Genomic DNA, 18,020 nt, shown 5'->3' with positions numbered 1-18,020 from the left:
GAAGGAACAATGGATTGTTATGATACAAATCTATTGATATGTTGCTTCCATGTTGGAGATTTAGTTTACCCTAACAGACCATGGTTATTAGCACAGCTAAGGAATCCAACAACACCAGGGCAAGTCCACTTCAATGAGGTTCATGGAAGAACACAGGTGCCAGTGGAATGAGTTTTTCGGGCACCTAATGGTTAGGTTCGGGTGCCTAGATAAGATTGGTGGAGCCTTCCCTTACTCACCTGATAAGGATGGCCAAATCACGTTTACCTGTTGCATGCTCCACAACAAAGTCCTGCAATGGAACATCCCAATCATCCCAGGGGACGGAAATGGTGAAGAGCCTCCGGGTGAGCATGTTTAAATGCCCAATGAAGATGACAGTGGTGGAGAAGGATTCACCTACGTCAATATGTTAGTGAACACATCTTCAATTTAGGGAAAGTGTACCTTTACATATTTAACCTCCGAAGTCAGAAAAACTTGTGGCATAGGGAACATATGAGTCAGCAATTGTAATTTGTTAGGAATGGTCAGTTAAGGAAAGTCCAAGACAATTATGTTTGTAGATCCGAGTTCTGCTTCATTGAATATTGTGGCTATTGACAACATTTTCTCTTTTTATTCTGTTGCAGGGTCACACCATGACATCTTCATTTGGGCATTTCAAAGTTGTGATAATTGCAGTGATATGTTGCTGTCAGAAAGTACAAAGTGACCATGTGTTGATCCTGGGACAGACACACACTTGGGTTGGACAGTTCTTGTACAGAGACAACTTGCACTGAATGGATGTTCTTGAGATTGCCTCAGACCTTTTTTCTAAGGGATGTTGCCATCAAGGCAATCTGTGCTACTTAACGTGCTCAAAGCCCATGTGTATGTCAAACCATAGCATACTGTTCTTCCTTAAACCTTGAATTTATGTTCAGTGGATGTGGATGTATCTGCTGATGAGTCTCCTCATAGTTGATAGAACGTTTTTGAGCACACCACTAAATAGTGATTGTGACATTGCCGCAAATACTGACCCAGTATCTTGTAATAATGACGTGCTTTAAATTGTGTTACTGCTATGATGTAGACTATTGGTGTCATTGATGTAGGAATACTATTGTGAGGGCAAGATGTCTGGCTCCAGCTGAGGTCAAACATCAATGACAGTTTGCCTATTTAATTTGATCCCATGCAATATTCCCTTTCTTCCATGGTGTCATGGTTGCAGGGTACCCACCTCTAAATAGCACAGACTATTGGGGTTATGCGTGGTGAAACTCAGCTCTTATTTCATCTAAGACTTGTTATCTACATAAATATGACCCAAGTACCTTTGGAGTTTGTTTTGTTTTGTTTGAATGAAATGGGTAACATGTTACCACTTTGTCATATCTAATTTTCCTTTGCAACTAATTGATCAATAGATTTGACAAAATGATGGTGGAAGAGAAGACAGACATGAAAATAGAAATCCCACAAGAAATGCAACAACCGTCTAGGAGTGTGTATCCTTGTCAATTAAACCCATGACACAAAGGAACTGAAAATTGTTTCAAACAATAAGACAATGAATCAAAATAAAAATAGTCTGCAATGGTGGATGAAAATATAGTAATAGAGGCAAATTTGTTGGAAGTGCAAGGTACAAAATAAATCTGTCTTCAAAAAAGGTAAATTTGTCTCTGAAATAGTCAACAGAGAAACTGGAAGACACAAGGAAATTACAATTTGTGTCTTTTGTATGCGGTGATGGAGGTCTTGAAATCTTCTGGTGGTCTGGATGACCTTCTCCTCCAGGGAGGTGGGGGGCAAAGGTGTAGGAATGGGAGGAACAGGCTCTTATATATGGCAGGACATTCCTGTCTGTGTCTGGCATTGGTGTACTTGGTCCAGATGTTGATGAATTACTTACAGGGCAAGATGGTAAGGGGAAAACCCTGCAAACACCGATATTGAAAAGTACCCCAGTTAGTGAGCTCATTATGTCATTATGGATGTGGATTTCCAGCATGAGCTCCCTCTGCACCTCAGTTACAACCTGGCCCATCACATATTTGGACTCTTGCACTGCTTCCAAGACTTAGTCAATGGTGGTCTGGCTCACAATGTTGCCAGTGGCCTCACTTTGCTGGCCCACAGATTTCATTCTGTGACGCCTGACACCACTACCCTGTACCTTGGTGGCAGTGTGCCCCACACCACTGGGTCCTGGCACAACTGGAGATGGTGTTGGTGTTGTCTTACAGCAGCCAGGACTGAGAGGGACACGATTGATGTGAAGTTCGTCTGTACATAGGAAGTGGAGGTATTCATAGGCTGAGATGTAAATGTTGCTTGGGTGGGAGGAGTAGATGTGGTCCAAATGCAACTCACTAGAGCTGTCTGTCCAGACAGACCAGATGGTCCAGACTGCTCCATATCATCTGGACTTGAGGGTGGGAGTCTTTACTGAAGGTATGATCCTGCTCTGGAGTGAAAGTGTTTGGAGTTGAGACGATGGACCACTGGCAAATGGGGCAACCGAAAAAAAGTAAAAGCAGACTGATAGAATGATTAGGCCTTTGTGTGATTTTCATTGTTTTATACATGCACACTGATCTACACAGATGGAAACTCCAGTGATGATGTTGAATAAATGTCCTGAAATGCAAAATGTTATTTCTGGAGTTTACAGTATGTATACCAGACATTCAATCCAACACAGAGATGAGTAGAATAGATTACTAGATCATTCCAATGTCCTGCAGGCTAAAAACATTAGACAAATTGTAGTTTAACTTAATAGCATGACTGCCATTGGTCATGACATGAACATTGCAAATTAAATTGGGTATCAATACTACTAATAGTCAACATGACACAGAACATAATGGGAACTCTTTAACCCAACACAATGATTTATATAAGCAATTACATCAATACAGTGGAGTACAAAGTAGGTGACAACATACTAGATCAACACAACAAATAACATTTTGGGCCAGATGTATGAAACAAATTCTGCCGTGCGCGAATGCAAAAACGTGGTCTGCGATGCATGAAAGGCATTTGCAGACCAAAAATAAGAAATCACGAAAATTTTGATTTTTTGCGTTGCGGCCTGTTTTTGCGAGTCGCATTTTGCAATTCAGTATTTCAAATTGCGATTTTTCGCAGAATGGCATTTTGCACATGCAAAATACCACTAAGTGAAACCAGGTGGTAACCAGGTGCAACCTATATAAAGAGGCCCAGAATGCCTCAGACTCTTTTCCACAATGGCTGTACTCTACGTAATGGCGAGGAGGATGAGGATCTTGGCAGGTTTGAGGAGAGGGAGGAGGAGACAGGAGCGCATTTTCAGAGTGCAGATTACACTTTTTGACCAGACAGAGGAGGAAATATTTGAGAGGTATAGGTTGAACTCAGCCATGATACTTGATCTGATAGCTGAGCTACAACCCATACTGCAGCGCAGAACACATAGGAATCTTAGCATCCCCACCCATGTGCAGATATTATGCTCCCTCCACCTACTTGCCTCAGGGAGCTATCAAGGGGTCATAGCAGCAGCTGGAGGGGTCTCACAGAGTACCCTCTCTAGATTTTTCAATGCATTTATTAACGCCATGCTGAGCAGAATACACCAGTACATCAGATTCCCCCACACCCGACAGGAAATACAGCAGACAAAAATCGATTTTTACCAGATAGCACAGTTCCCCCATGTCCTAGGTGCCATAGATGGGATACATGTTGCAATCTGTCCACCATCAGCCACAGAGTATGTGTACCGCAACCGTAAATACCAAAATTCAATGAATATACAGGTGATATGCAATGCCTCATACATCATAACTGATGTCGTGGCCAGGTACCCAGGGAGCACCCATGATTCATACATCTTTTGCCACAGCGGCGTTCACACAAGACTGCTAGCTGGGGAGTTTGGTGAAGGATATCTACTAGGTAATGTCCCTCTGTACACTGGTGCATTGATGGCATGCTGATGTCAGATGTCTCAGTTACTCAATATACCCTCTGTCCCTTCCAGGTGACAGTGCCTACGCAGTGCCCACCTACATGATGACGCCCTACCTAAATCCTGCAACACCAGCAGAACAGAGATACAATGCAGCACACAGGGCGACCCGCAACGTGGTGGAGCGCACCTTTGGCCTGCTGAAGAGTCACTTCCGGTGCCTCCACAAAAGTGGAGGGGCACTACAATACAGCCCAGAGACAACATGTAGAATAGTGGCTACTTGTGCAATCTTGCACAATATAGCTACCACCAGGGACATACTTGTGGAAATATCGGAGCCAGGCACAGATGAGGATGATGATCCCATACCATCCCTACAGCCAGCAGACAGGACCAGTGCAGCAGAGGGAAGGCAAAGGCGTGCTGACGTCACACACAACAATTTCAGATGTAAGTATGAAAACGCAAATCCACTGACAAATGTACCTGTAGTGAGTAAATTTATTACCTTAATGTCAGGTAATGTTAGTCCAACGAATACCAACAAAAGTGATTGTGAAAAAAAAACAATAGCAGTTCACAGTAAAGCACTATTCCTTCATAGTGTACTCATTCCAGACACACATACAGTCCCCTGTGGCCACTACAGTCACTTCTTTCGGCCACACATGGCACTCGAGTGCCCAGTTGCCTCACTGGCACCTCGATTGTCTGCCTCTGTGGAAGTGCTGTGCCTGGCACTGTGCCGTCTGGTGTCCATTGCGGGCACAGCTAGGCTGCTAAGGCTGGATGTGTCCTCTGTGTCCCCCAGTCCAAGCTCGCTAGGTGTGGCTGACCTGTTTCCCATGATATTGTCAATCACATTGGTGATTTGTACTAGTCCTTGAGCCACATCCCTGCTGCTGTGTGCTGCCTCAACCTGTGCAGCCACTACACAACGTGAAATTAGCAAGGTGGAATTAGCCAGCCTAGTCACAGAGTGACAAAATCCTACAAACATGCTCATGAAGCGTTGATCCAGCCTGCTGTTGCTTGCCCTGTCATGGCGCAGCTCCTGACATAGTTCCCTCACAGCAGTAGTGAGCTGCCTTGTGTCCTGCGATGCCTGGACCTTTCCCACATGCAGCTGTTCATTGTTGCCATTCGGGCACTCCAGCTGGCGATGCAGGCCCCCCATGTTAGCATTATGTTGCTGCATCTGCCTTTGTAATGCCGTGATCTTTTTATTTTGCAGGTGCTGCTGTTGCAACATAGCCGATTCCAGGCCACCAAATAAGGAGGTTCCCTCACCTGCCTCATAAGCCTGTGCACCTGCATATGTAGGCATCCTGCGGGGTGCTGTGGTCTGCTGCAAACGGGGCTCCTGCATCTGGGTGCATCTGCCAATTGGGGATGGTGTTTGTGGGCCTTCTTGCTGCTCATCAGAGTCCTGATTCATTTCTGGCAGTGGCAGTGCCCTAGGCCTGCGTCGGAGTAGCGCAATGTTCTGAAACCCACTCGTATTGGAGTCTGAAGCAGGATGGGTGTCTGTCTCCCCTACACTGGCACATGCTGTGGCTGCTGGTCCTGGCCCACCTGCAACGTCAATATGCAGCATGTCAGTTATGTTTGTTACAATTAAGGTCACACAATGGTAATAAAGGTACAGGTACGTCTCTTCACTGTGTTGTGGGTGTTGTGTTCTTCTGTGTGTCACTCTACTTAATTACATTCTATGTGCTACTTTCAGCTCTGGGTTGTGGACTACCACTCCCATAAGGCATTGTTGTGCTGCTACTAAGATGTGGAATGGACTACTTCTCACAATGTTTTAAATTACTTGCTAATTCCTAAGGGGCTTTTGTGCATACACATATGGGGTTACAATTCAATATTGCACTTACCTTTACTGGTAATTGGTGTGCCGGAGGTGTCAATCTCAGTGACCCAACTGACTGCTTCCGGGAGGAGTGTGGACTCCACTAGGTCCTCTATCGGGGTGGAGGGTGTCTCTGCGGGTGGTCTGCCTCCTGTGCTCCTGGCCTCCTGCAGTCGTCTTGCCACCCTCTCCTTAGCACGAGACCGCAGGTCGTCCCACCTCTTCTTGATTCTTCTACCGAGCGCTGTGCCACTCCAACAGCGCAGATCTTTGTCTGGATTTCTTCCCAGAGTCTCCGTTTTTCACTCTCAGGCACCAGGAGTGAGCTTTTGCCAAACAACCGGTCATGGCTCCTGACCACCTCCTCTGTCAGCACCTCCAGCTCTTGCTCGCTAAATTTCAGCTTGCACTTTCTTTCTCCCTTCTCCTTACCCTGGGCAGAGATGTCCATGTTTGTTCAGCTGTGCTGCCTTCTCCAGAGACTTGCTCAGTGTGGCTGGGCTGACTCTCTCTGAGTGCTGGTTTGGGTGTGGCACCTGAAACTGCCTGGGATGACTCACTTCCTGCTTGTGATGTCATCAGGCTCCTCCAGGTGTGCTTTCTCCCAATTTCTCACAATTTGTGATTTTCAATTACCGAATCGCAATTTGCGAAAATGCAAATTACGATTCGGTAATTGGGCCTCGCAAACCACAAATAGCGTTTTTTTTTAGAAATTGCTATTTCCGACTCGCTATTATGATACATGGCCTATTGCGACTGGAAAATAGGGATTTCTTAAAAATCGCTATTTGCGAATCGCAAACCCATTACATGATACATCTGGCCCTTTGATACATAGCATGAAATGTTGACTCACAAATGGATAACACCTTGACATATGTGCATATATGCAAGAAAAGGAAGGTTGAGCAACATCACAGCACACTATTGTTTTCTGGAGTCAAAAACAGGTTCATCATGGTAGTGGACTCATTTGTAAACACCATTGACAATACTTATTAAAATGTGAGCTAAACAAGCCTATTTAAATATCTACAGTGAACATGAACACACATTTACAATATGTCCACGCATACGTGAATGGTATAGATATGTGAAAAACAGAACTTACAAGCACTATTCCTTCATGTGCAAACAGGTGGAATTTGGAACCTGTTTCCTTAAGTACAGCAGCATGTATTGAAAGAAAGTGAGGAGCTAGCCAAATGCAATGGATGATCCCTGAGGAACAACACACATTCCAACAAAACAATTTGAGCATAGTTAAATAGAAAAATACAACCATGATGCTAGTAAGGTGTATGAAGCAAGATATTTTGATGAATCAAGTTTAGATGTATGTTTTAATAAGGGTCTTGCAACATTCTGAACAGCTAACCTAAGCACAAAAACTCCATTTGTGATTAGTGAGACATTGCTAAATTCAATTTACCAGTCTCTACCCCATCAGGGAATCCAGTCTAGCCTTCAGGATGTAGGATTTGAAAGACCATCCCCTCCCAGGGAAAGAGTTCTATGGGGGAACGGGGGAACGATCACCAGTCTTCTGGGCCCCCAGGTGAGGTTTGGAGGCCAGGGAATGCACTCTTCCCTGCATGTGGATTTCTCCTCCCTGTCATTGTGATTCTGAAAAAAACAAGTGACCAAAAGATGACGGATAATCAAAAAATGTACTATCAACAAACCTGGCTCCTGTGTGGCACTTTCTGCTGGAAAATGGTCGGCTGCAGTGTGATGGCAAAGGATTCTGGTCTTAAATGGAGTATGTTTATAGTGGGTTTTGCAGGTGTTCACAATTGTCCAATATTCAACAGGTGAGGGCTGCTAGCGTCCAACCAATGGCCACAGACATAGTACTATATTGAATGGGCCCGTGACAGACTCCCTCCATCATGGGACAGCCACTGATACACCACCAGCACAGCTGTGTTATCTAAATAGGCTTGGTGGGATCTCACCATCTAGACGGCTATTGTGTGCTAATCGTCAGCATTGGAGTCCGTCATGTTGTCTGTGGGATGCAGCTGGCGCAATGAAGTGCACTCCGCCTTGACAGTCTGTGGCTCAGCCTCAATAAATCTAAATATGGCGGGCAGAAGACCATTAACTTGATGGTCTTTTCAGGTCCAGCGCCGCCACGGATTAAATCAGACCCTAAATCTCAAATGTGAAGCAAAGTCAGTAAGGAACTGGACAGCATCCCTAGTATCACTGGAAAGCCCTCTGACTCACCACCAAAATTGAGTGTTTGGATATGAAATGTTCTCCTAGACACTCATGAAAAGTGCATCAAATCATAAATAGGACTTTACAAATGTCTAGAGCTTTATCTAGGTGCTAACCCACTACATGAATTTTGATTCAGTCCCCTCTGAACTATTGTCAACCGGAAGTATCAGAACAATCTAGTTACATAAACAGAAGTGAACCACTGTGAATAAATGCAGTACCGCACACTCCAGGAAGAACCTTGGAGTAAAGATACAATACTAGAGAGTGTTCTTTGAGAGCAGTGTCAATTGGAGAGGAACATGACTTGCTTGACTATGTGCAGCAGAAATAATAAACAGAGCACATACATGACAAGACATCCATTTTGAACAAGATGGCATATGACTTAGCTGAGGCCAAGTTTGCATAAACCCACTACATGAATTTTGATTCAGTCCCCTCTGAACTAATGTCAACTGAAGTATCAGAACCATCTAGTTACATGAGCAAAAGTGAACTACTGTGAATAATTGCAGTACTGCTCACACCAGGAAGAACCTTGGAGTAAAGACACAATACTGAGCCCATGCTAGAGAATGTCCTTTGAGAGCAGTGTCAATTGGAGTGGAACATGACTTGCTTTTGTATGCGCAGCAGAAATAATAAACAGAGCACGTACATGACAAGACATCAATTTTGAACACGATGGCATGGGACTTAGCTGAGGCCTAGTTTGCATAAACCAGGAAAATGCAATTACCCAGTCAAAGCAAAATCATTGCAAAAGCAATAACATCATATGAGTTAATACATGTGAATACAACTGTAGATTTTTACTCTGCAAGTTGGTAAAGAAGTGCCATTTTTATTAATGCACAAAAGCTTCCTCAGTGAATTTTTGCAGTGTAAGGTTCGTTTGTCTGACTAGAAACCCAGGAGCTGGGTTGATTGTTAAACCAGTGGCAATATCAATCAAAGGCTGCACAAATTAATTTTCACAATTCTAGCTGTTAATGTTTTAAGCAATGGGCAAAACTGATACTGCTCCAGTCCGTATCAGAGAACTATTTTTGAACAAATTAAAAAATGAAGGAATCGGATTTTGACAACATTGTTTAAGTCGTGTAAAACAAATATACTGTCAGTGCTACTTTCAATAATATAGGAGTGATTTGGGCAAACGGATTTTCCTTGAACTTAGCCCCCCCTCCCAATACTTAATTGGATTCCTCGCTGTCGATGCGGTCCACCCCCATTTATTTTGGACGACCGCCATTTATTTTTCTGCATTATACATTTAGCGAGAGCAGGAGAGGGGTGCTTCTGAGCAGAGCTTTGGGCCCCGGCACTTCTTGATTTACAAACTAAGCACTAACATTGTTTTCTCCAATTTAGTTTCAGTTTCACTTATTTTTCGGTAAATCAAGCATAAATAATGTGAATCATTTAGCTCCGTTTTCTGCCCTGGTTTAATTTAGAGTACAACCCATTTGACTTATCATGTTCCAAAAAATTGAAATCATGCATTGGGGTCTGCATTGTATTTCCTTTTTACAAAACTCTAAAGTGTATTTGATACAGTTTCGGGTATTCAAAATCTTGACGTGTTCTAATTACTTCATGCAAGTTTAACTGAGTTGTGTTCCTTTCTGTGGTGCAAGCTTAAAATTTCCAATATTTCCTTTATGTAGCTCAGAAAGAATTATAGGTCACTGAATCATCTCAAGTAAATGTTTAGATGAACATTTATTGTGTGTGCCTTTTTCTATAATCCTGCTATATACAATTGCATAAAACGCTCCATTTTTCAGTTTGTTAATCCCTAGTGCAAATCAAATGTGATCTTTTCAAAATTGCACCTAAAGCTTCTTTAATGATTTGCACGGCTTTTCGGATTAATTTCTGCTGCATGCGATGTATTTGATCGATTGGATAATGCATGATAAATAGTTCCTTTCCTCTAAAAACAAAGCCCCATTTGAAATGTGTGTGCTGCCTCTGTCTTGGTTTTAACTGGTTTATAATTTGTGTTCTTTTAGCACAGCAGACTGAGGCAGAACTGCTAATCAGTGGTAAAGTTCTTGTGCTCTCTCCCTAAAACATGGTTTGATTGCTATGTACCTAATTGGCAAACGTAATTTACTTATAAATCCCTAGTAAAGTGCAGTATATGTGTCATGGCTTGTAAATTAAATGCTACTAGTGAACCTGCTGTACTGCTTGTGTCACCCAATTAAGTAGCACTTTACAACATGGCATAGGCCTGCCATTGCAGCCTGAATGCAGTGTTGCATGCCATGTTAACTTGGCATTTAAACAACCATTTTATTACATAAAAGTCACCCCTAGGGTAGACCCTAGACAGCCCACAGGGCAGGATGCTATGTAATTAAAAGATAATATGTGCTTTTAAGTTTTACATGTCCTAGTAGTGACAAACTCCCAAATAGGTTTTTCAGTACTGTGAGGCTTACCCCCCTGATGGGATAACTTTGGGGACTTCTTGTTAATTTTAATAAGCTGTAATTCCTAATTGTGGGAAGGTATATAAATCGTGCTTGATACCTGTAGAATTGTAATGATAAATCCTTTTTAATGGTAAAGCCATATTTATTGTTACAATTGTGAAAATGCTACTTTTTAGAAGTTGGCATTTTCCTTCTGTTAGCCCTGTGTGCCTGCAGCCTGTCTCCAGTATACGTCTTGGTAGGGTGTCAGCTTGGCTTTGTGCATTCCCTCCAGGAAGCTTCACAAAAAAGGAGCTAAAGTATGACTGATTCACATCCTGAGAGGTCATCATGGGCAGGATTTAAGGGGGGAGCTGGGCACCGCCTCACACTTCCACCTAAATAGACTGTGTCCTGTCCCCACACAAAGGCTTCTTTAATCCCCTATAGTGAGTCTGGAGCCAAGGCAGTGTGTATTTCAAAGCCCTTCTTTGAAGTCCCCCTCACTTCAAAGGTACTACTGTGACTAAGACAGGACTTCTGACCCTACCAACTCAGTACAGGTCTTGACCTGTGGCCATCTCTGCCAGGAAGAAGGACTGCTGTACTGCTACAAGGACTGCCACTGTGCTGGACTGTTGCTGTAGAAGAACTACTTTCTTGCTGTGCTGACCTGCTGCCCTCCTTCCCTGGGTGAGAAGGACTAGACCCACTTCACTTGAACCAACACCCAGAGTGACTCCAAGGGTCAGATGACTGGTCTCATGCTTTCTGTTTTCTAAGGCACATAGGACTTCCAACTTTCCTGCTACTTCACCTGCACACTGCCATCTGTAAGTTTTGCCCTGCTTTGTGGTGCCATTCCAGTCTTGGGCCCTTGGAAGTGGGTATAAAGTGCTGCTCCAGGCAAAAATCAATGCATCAATGCCATTGAGCCACTCAGAACCGTCGCATCTCCAATAACCTTGACGTATTGCTGTGAGGATCAAGGACATAGCATTGCTGGGGGTGCGGCAGATCACTTGCATTTCTGAACCATCGCCAACTTTGCGTGGATTAAAACTGAAGCATCATCTACATTCAAAGGATTGACGACAATACATCATACACCCAGCTCCGTGCATCTTCCTCAATGTCGACGCAAACAAGGTACTATTTCAGAAGGTCAAGGTTGGTTCCTGTAACTGACCTCCAATCCTTGATGGTCAGCCTGAGTTTTCAGTTTTGACCCACATCTAGCAAGACCAGATAGCCCTGGTTGGCACTTTATGTTTTTAAGAACAACATTTCTGTTTATTTTTTTCTGAGGTGTATTCACCGTTTTACTGTTAGAAGTGTTGCACAAATACATTCCATATCGCCTCTTTAGTTAAGCCTACCTGCTCTGTGCCACGCTATCGGGGGAGAACAGGTTAACCTTTAGTGTGTATCTGACTTACCCTGAGCAGGGTTGTGGTTTCTGCATGGACAGGATACATGCCTTTGCTAACCACAAACCCAGCAATAACAGGTTCTGCACAGCTGAATTTGCGATTGCACCTCACTCGAGACCAAGAAAAATAAGGACATTCCTTATCTGTAGATCACAATATTTTGGGTACTATTAGAAATGGGGTCTCTGATTGGCGGTCAGTTTGCACTCTGTCCAAGCGGGGACCCTCACTCTTGTCAGAGCAATGGAGATGTACACTTAAGATAACGCATGCTCACCCCCTTGGTAGCATGGCACAAGCAGTCAGGCTTATCTCAAGGGCAATGTGTAAAATATTTGTACAGACATACACAGTAATACAGTGAAGACACAACAAAATGGACACCACACCATTTTAGAACAATAGCCAATATTTATTTAAATCAAACAAGACCAAAACAACACAAGTCCAACATACACAAGTAAAGATATGAATTTGTAAATTAAAAAAGTCCTACTCCATAGAAAACAATGGATGTGCTGTAGTTAAACAAAGTACCTGGCTTGCATAAAAAATAAAGCCGCACAGGCGATGGTGTATCGGAAAAGTTAGCGACGCTTCGATTCCTTACTCGCAAGTGAGGCCGTGCGTTGTTTCTTCTCCGATCGGATAGGTGATGCATTGTGTTTCTCTCCGCAAGAGAATGATGCATGGATTTCCGGACGGGCACCTCAAGTCTGGGCAGGTTCATGTATATTTTGATGCCCAACGAGGTTGAATGCAAAATCCGGCCACACCAGGACAAGAATCCACGCTGTGTTGGGTTTGTGTTGATTTTATTATCCGCAAGTGAGTGTTAGTTTTTTCTCCAGCCACGATGCAGGTGATGCGTTGATTTCACATCTGCGAAGCAGGTGGTGCATCGATTTCATCCACAAGATGGGTGGCACTTGATTTTACAGCCCGTTGCAGATTGTGTGTCAAAAGGTTCCCTGCATGGCTTCTGAGCGTGGATTTACACCTTGGTTCTACCAGCTTCACCTTCAAGGGCCAAAGGACTGGATGGGAGGCAACTTGGCAGGGAAGGAGTCTCAGCAGAGAGTCCAGGTGCTGGCAAAGGAAGTCTTTAATGGCCCTAAGACTTCAAAACAGAAGACAACCTCAGTCCTAGGCATTGGAGACATTTTACAAGCAGGAATATACCACAGAGTCCAGTCGTTGCCCTCTTTCAGGCAGAAGCAGCAACTCAGGCCTACCCAGAAAAGCACAGTCACAGGGAAAGGGGCAGTACTCCTCCTCCAGCTCTTCAGCTCTTCTCCTTGGCAGAGGTTCCTCTTGGTTGCAGAAGTAATCTAAAACTCTGGAGTTTTGGGAACACAATTTATACCCCTTTCTGCAATTGAAGTAGGCAAGCTTCAAAGGAAGGTCTCTGTTGTTCACAACATCCTGTCTTGCCCAGGCCTGGCTCCAGACTCACAAGAGGGAGTTGGGGACTGCATTGTGTGAGGACAGACACAGCCCATTCAGGTGTAAGTGTCAGCTCCTCCCTCCACTGTAGCCCAGATGACCCATCAGGATACACAGGCTACATCCCAGCTCCCTTTTTGTCACTTTTTAATGGAGATTCAAAAACAGCCCAACTGTCAGTCTGACCCAGACAGGGAATACACAAGCAGGCAGAGCCACAGAATGGTTTAAGGAAAATATTGCCACTTTCCAAACGTGGCATTTTCACATTTAAAATTTTTAAAACAACTTAATTAAAAGATATATTTTTAAATTGTGAGCTTAGAGACCCATATCTCCATATCTCTATCTGCTTCCAAAGGGAAACTGCACTTAAAAGTTATTGAAAGGCAGCCCCCTGGTTAACCTATGAGAGAGATAGGCTGTGTAACAGTGAAACCCAAATTTGGCAGTATTTAATGGTTAGGACATGTAAAAACACACCAGTACATGTCCTACCTTTTACAGACACTGCACCCTGGGGCTACTTTGCATGTATAAAATGGAACGTTTGGACCTGTCAAGTGGGTACACTTGCCAGGTCGAAAAGGCAGTTTTAAAACTGCACATGCAGACACTGTAGTGGCAGGTCTGAGGCATGTTTATGGGCTACTCCTGTGGGTGGCAAATCAGTGCTGCAGGCCTACAAGTAGCATTTGATTTACAGTCTCTGGACACCTCTAGTGCACTTTACTGGTGACTTACTAGTAAATCAAATATGCCAATAATGGAAAAGCCAAATACACATACAATTTACACGGGAACACTTGCCCTTTAGGTACATCAGCATTAAAGTACTCTAGACAGTGCAAATCAAGCAATGAAGTGCTGGGAATCAGGTGTATCAGCATTAAAGGGACCCCAAACTGCACAAATCAAACAGTAAAGTGCCAGGAATCAGGCGCAGCAGCACTAAAGTAACCTAGACAGGGCAAATTACGCAATAAAGTGTGAGAATATACCTAAAAAAAACAAAATGAAGAGCTGATGCTTTGCTACCTCTCCAAATACAAAAGATGTCATCAATATACCTCACCCAAAGGACTGCCCGGTCATCATAACCTGTGATGTTCCAGACCACCTGTTCCTCCCACCAACTTAGGTATCTCTTCATTTTGTCGAGGAATTGAACAATAACCAGTTAAATTTAAAGTTCAGCTGTACGTTGGATCCAGCTGAACTGGAATTTTTGGATGTGAGAATTAAAGTAGTAAAGGATAAATTAGAATGTGAACTTTTTAGGAAAAACACAGCAGGTAACAGTATCCTTCATGCAACCAGTAGCCATCCAAATAATCTAATTTATAGCATCCTGTTTGGAGAAATTTACGGGCCAGAAGGAACTGTAGTTTAGATACTACGTTTGAGAAGGAGGTTGAAGTAAGGGTCAACAGATTTAGAGAAAGAGGTTACCCACAGACAGTCATTAATAAAGCAATAAGTAGGGTCCGAAAAATTAAAAGGGAGGATCTTCTGGTTGAAAAGTTGGATAATACCAAAAAAGAGAATATCAAGATAAGATTTATAACCTCTTACCATAGTAGGGTTAATGATATTAAAAAGGCCTTTTCACGATTTTGGCCGGCCCTTAGAACAGATGAGAATATAGGCAAATTATTAGATGACCACCCAGCCTTCACTTTCAAAAGAAGTCGCTCTCTGAAAGATGTGTTAAGCCATAGTTTGATATCTAGAGATGAACAAACAAAGGGGCATATTTATACTCTGTTTGCGCCGGAATAGCGTCATTTTTTTTACGCAATTCTGACGCAAAACTAACTTCATATTTATACTTTGGCGTTAGACGCGTCTAGCGCGAAAGTCCATGGAGTTTGCGTCATTTTTTTGCGTGGACACCTACTTTGCGTTAATGATATGCAAGGTAGGCGTTCCCGTCTAAAAAATTGACTCCAAGGCATGTGCGCCATATTTACACTCCCGGGCAAAATTCACGCCCGGGAGTGGGCGGGTCCAAAAAAATGACGTACGGCCGCTTTTGCGCCGTTTTTTTGCGCCTGGAAAAGGCAGGCGTTAAGGGACCTGTGGGCTCGGAAGGAGCCCACAGGTGCCCTCCCATGCCCCCAGGGACACCCCCTGTCACCCTTGCCCACCCCAGGAGGACACCCAAGGCTGGAGGGACCCATCCCAGGGACATTAAGGTAAGTTCCGGTAAGTATTATTATTATTATTTTTTGTGGCATAGGGGGGCCTGATTTGTGCCCCCCTACATGCCACTATGCCCAGTGACCATGCCCAGGGGGCAGAAGTCCCCTGGGTATGGCCATTGGGCAAGGGGGCATGACTCCTGTCTTTGCTAAGACAGGAGTCATTTCTATGGGGTTTGGGAGTCGAAAAAAATGGCGCAAATCTGGTTGAGGCGAAAAATTTGCCTCAGCCTGACTTGCCCCATTTTTTGGCGCCCAAGCTCCATATCCCCCTACGCCGGCGCTGCCTGGTGTACGTCGTTTTTTTCCACGCACACCAGGCAGCGCCGGCGGCTAACGCCGGCTAGCGTCATTGATTAAATACGGCGCTTCAGAATGGCGTTAGCCGGCGCTACTTTTACTCAAAAAGTATAAATATGGCCCAAAGTCTATTCAAGGATTTTATACTTGTGGTAAATGCAAAGCGTGCAAGTATAGCTCCAATTGTAAGGAGGTGGAGTTTCCGGGGATGAAAAAATCCTTTATAATAAGGAAACATGTTTCTTGCAAATCGGATTATTGTATTTATGCATTAAAATGTCCATGTAATAAATTCTACATAGGTAGTACAGTACATATGGCAAAAAAACGTGTCCTAGAGCACATGAGAGCTATTAAGAACGAAGACAAGTCATATCCTGTGGCTAGGCATTTCAAGGAATATCATGATAAAAATGTAAACAAGCTACAGTTCATGGTTCTTGACAGGATCCTCATGGGAGTAAGAGGTGGAAATAGGACTTTGGATTTGAGGAAACTGGAATCCAGGTTGATTATTAAATGCAATACGATGGACCCTATAGGGATGAATAAGGACGAAGAATTATCTGTACATTTGCACTAACTAGTCGTGACTCTAGTATTTGTTTTTTCTGATATGATTATTTAGATTCAGTATTAGTTATCTTACTGTATGATTTTTTGATTATTTTGATTTGATATTATTAATGTTTCCTCATTTCTATCTCTCGACAGGAATTTATATTGAACATATAAAAGCAAAAGAGCTATTATACTGATTTAATCCAAGGACTTTACGAATGGTATGGCCTTGAGAATGTCCATTAATTACAAGAGGTATGATTATTTAGGTGAGATATTTTGGAATTGATGTATTTAAAATAAGAAGTAATGTCTGGGGAATATACATAAAGTTAACTGTTATAAGTATATAGGAAGTGATAAAATATATTTAAAAAATATATATATAAATGGATTACCATTATATGGAGAATTCTGAGAATAAGGTTGATTTTCATGTTTAATTGTGGTTATTTTAATGGGACCAGTGGTACATTTAAAGATGGCAGCCGTCATTTTGTAAAGGAAATTGAGTCCGGTTTTTATGTTAGTGCTCTAGGTAGTATGTAAAATAGAGAGGGAAATGGGAGCTGAAAATATCTCTGTGAACAAGGGAGCTTTGCCTCCTGAAACGCGTTAGAGTTTTGTTAGCTGTTTTGTTTATTCTGCCACATTAAATTTACTTTTAGTGACACGAGTGGCTGTAACTTTCTCTTCTTTTCAAGAAGTGATTTGTTGTGGAATATATATATATATATATATATATATATATATGTAGATATAGATATTTCCTAGTGGTGGTCACTACTAGGTAGTTATATTTAGGACCATGTTTCCATAGAAAAGGCATTTTTTACTTGCCTATATCTTTGGCATCGTTTGACAAATTTTCACATTTATTTTTTTTAAAAGTGTTGCAGTAATTCGGGTTGCTCATGGAAAATTTCAAAGTGATCCTTCAAGAGGGGACCGAGAAAAAGGGGGTGGGGACAAAAGTTGCCTTTCCCATGTTAATCCTGTAGGACCTTCAGACACATCTACAGCCCGAACCGCTAAATTGAATTACACTAAATTTGGCATAAAGCTAGCATTCAGTAAGCAGATCACACTTTTGTTTATTTCACTTACGGTGTAAATCCATTCAGTATTTTTTGAGATATAAAATAGAAAATAAATTTGTATATCTCTGCTGCAATGACTTTGTGAATAGTTAGTGAATACATATGTGAAAAGAAGCGTCGCAATTCGCTGACCTCAACCTGACTAGAAAGTTGCGGCTGCCATTTTATTTCACGCAACACAGTCCCCGGGGTGAAAATCCAAATAGAGAGTGGCTTAAGGGATCAAGGTAAAGGTACCTTGACCCCACGGGTGTGATATAGGTCTCTTTTAGAGGAAAATTATGAGTTTAAAATATTTTTTGACACCATGCATGTTATTCACAAAATATCATGAATGTACGCGATTTACCTGCAATTGATTTGGAAAAAGAAAGAAAAACCACCAATTCATTCATACACTATTTATTTCACTCATACATGCATTCAGAGACTCAGTCACCTACTCACACACCCACTCAGACACTTATTTATCCACAGTGTGAAAAAATTCCTTTTCTAT

Source organism: Pleurodeles waltl, chromosome 7 (genome assembly GCF_031143425.1).
Source record: "Pleurodeles waltl isolate 20211129_DDA chromosome 7, aPleWal1.hap1.20221129, whole genome shotgun sequence".
Classification (NCBI taxonomy): Eukaryota; Metazoa; Chordata; class Amphibia; order Caudata; family Salamandridae; genus Pleurodeles; species Pleurodeles waltl.
This window is presented reverse-complemented; position numbering follows the sequence as displayed.